Raw genomic sequence first — 2,963 nt, 5'->3', positions numbered from 1 at the left:
GATCCTCTTGTATTCAGCGGGTTAGCTTCAGATGATTCCTTGGGATTTCTGGAGGAGTGTCACCGTATCCTCCGCACTATGAGTATATCAAGATTGAGTGGGGTTTCTTTTACTGCCTTCCAGCTTCGAGGAGCCGCCTATGAGTGGTGGCGTACCTACGAGTTAGATAGTCTGGATGAGGCAGTTTCACTAACTTGGACTCAGTTTTCAGATATGTTCCTGAGAGAGTTTGTGCCTCAGAGCCTCAGTAACGCATGACGCGTAGAGTTTGAGCATTTGTGGCAGGGTACTATGACTGTCTCGGAGTATGCTGTCCGTTACACTAGCTTGGCTAGACATGCCCCAACCTTGGTTACTACTATTTGCGAGAGGGTTTGCCAGTTTATTGAGGGACTTATCCCCAACATCAGGTCTAGCATGGCTCGTGCGTTAGAGATGGATATTTCTTATTAGCAGGTGGTGAGCATTGCTAGGAGGATTGAAGGTATGCATGATAGGGAGAGAGAGGAGAGGGAGGCCAAGAGGTCTCGAGAGTCAGGCTATTATTCTGGTGCCCGTGCCCCAGCTACAGGTCGTCATGGTAGGGGTCATATGAGTCGCCCTATTCATTCAGCTCTTCCAGCAGCCAGACGTATTCCAGCTCCTTCTTGGCCTTAGGAGCCTTATTATGCACCTCCAGTATCTAGTGCGCCTCCTGCGCGGGGTGCTTTCAAAGGCTAGTCCAGTAGATCTGGCCCGAGCCAGTCACAGCCGCTATGTCCTCTCAGAGCTTGTTTTGAGTGTGATGACACATAACATGTGGTGAGGGATTGCCCTAGACTTGGGAGGTGTGCACCTCCATAGACTTCTCAGCCACAATTTGCCCCGCAGAGTTCTCAAGCTATGGTTACAGCTCCAGTTGGTACTCCACCTGCCCATCCAGCTAGAGGTGGAGGTCGGGGAGGTAGAGGTCACCCTAGAGGGGGAGTCCAGGCCCGATACTATGCCCTTCCTGCCCGTACTGCGGTTGTTGCCTCTGATTCTGTCATCAGAGGTATTATACTGGTTTGTCACAGAGATGCATCGGTTCTATTCGATCCAAGATCCACTTACTGTTATGTGTCTTCTTATTTTGCTCAGCATTTGGGTGTACCTCAGGATTCTTTGAGTTCCCCTATTTATGTTTCTACTCCTGTGGAAGATTCTCTTATTGTGGACCGCGTTTATCAGTCGTGTTTGGTTGCTCTTAGTGGTTTTGAGACCAGAGCCGATTTGTTATTGCTCATCATGGTAGATTTTGATGTTATCTTGGACATGGACTGGTTGTCGCCCCATTATGCTATTCTTTATTGTCACGCCAAAATGGTGACGCTGGCTATGCTAGGTGTATTGCGAGTAGAGTGGAGGGGTACCTTAGATCATACTTCCAGTAGAGTTATTTCTTTCCTTAAGGCTCAGCATATGGTTGAGAAGGGGTGTGACACGTATCTAGCTTATGTGAGAGATGTCAGTATTGATACCCTTACAGTTGATTCAGTCCCAGTAGTACAGGATTTTCCTGATGTGTTTCCCGCTAACCTTCCAGGCATGCTGCCCGATAGAGATATTGATTTTGGCATTGATCTATTGCCGGGAACTCAGCCCATTTCTATTCCTCTATATCGTATGGACCCTCCTAAGTTTAAAGAGTTGAAGGATTAGTTACAGGAATTGCTTGATAAGGGTTTCATTCGGCCCAGTGTATCATCTTGGGGTGCTCCTGTCTTGTTTGTGAAGAAGAAGGATGGTTCTATGCGTATGTGCATTGATTATCTCCAGTTGAACAAAGTTACAGTGAAGAACCACTATCCTTTGCCTCATATTGATGATCTATTTGACCAGTTACAGGGTGCACGAGTGTTTTCTATGATTGACTTGTGTTCAGGTTACCATCAGTTGAAGATTCGGGAGCCAGATATTCCGAAGACTACTTTCAGGACATGGTATAGTCATTACGAGTTCCTTGTTATGTCATTTGGGCTGACCAATGCCCTAGCAGCCTTTATGCATTTGATGCACATTGTGTTCTGGCCATATCTTGACTCGTTCTTCATTGTCTTTATTAATGATATTCTGGTGTATTTCCAGAGTCAGAAAGATCACGCGCAGCACCTGAGGACAGTGCTTCAGACTTGAGAGAGAAGAAGTTATATGCTAAGTTCTCGAAATGTGAGTTTTGGTTGGATTCCGTGACATTCTTAGGCCACGTGGTGTCGAGTGAAGGTATTCAGGTGGATCTGAAGAAAGTAAAGGCAGTGCAAAGTTGGCCCAGACCATCCTCAGCTATAGAGATTTGTAGTTTTCTTGGCTTGGCGGGTACTACCGTGGTTTTGTGGAGGGGTTTTCATCGATTGCAGCCCCTATGACCAGACTGACCCAGAAGGGTGCTCCATTCTAGTGGACGGAAGAGTATGAGACGAGCTTTCAGAAGCTCAAGAAAGCTTTGAATACAGCCCCAATTTTGATATTGCCTACAGGTTCGGGGTCTTATACTGTCTATTATGATGCCTTGAGGATTGGCCTAGGAGCGGTTTTGATACAGGACGGTAGGGTAATTGTCTACGCGTCCAGACAGTTGAAGGTGCATGAGAAGAATTATCCTATCCATGATCTCGAGTTAGCTGCCATTGTTCACGCCCTGAAGATCTGGCATCATTATTTGTACTTTGTGCCTTATGATATTTATACTGACCATCGGAGCTTGCAACACCTATTCAAGCAAAAGGATCTTAATTTGCGCTAGAGGTGGTAGTTAGAGTTGCCGAAGGACTATGATATCACTATTTTGTATCACTCGGGCAAGGCCAATGTGGTGGCCGATGCTTTGAGTTGCTGGGGAGAGAGTTTGGGGAGTTTGGCTTATTTACCAGCAGCGGAGAGGCCCATGGCGATAGATGTTCAGGCTTTAGCTAGCCAGTTTGTGAGATTGGATCTTTCGGAGCCTA

This window comes from Nicotiana sylvestris, chromosome 7 (genome assembly GCF_000393655.2).
Source record: "Nicotiana sylvestris chromosome 7, ASM39365v2, whole genome shotgun sequence".
Lineage (NCBI taxonomy): Eukaryota > Viridiplantae > Streptophyta > Magnoliopsida > Solanales > Solanaceae > Nicotiana > Nicotiana sylvestris.
This window is presented reverse-complemented; position numbering follows the sequence as displayed.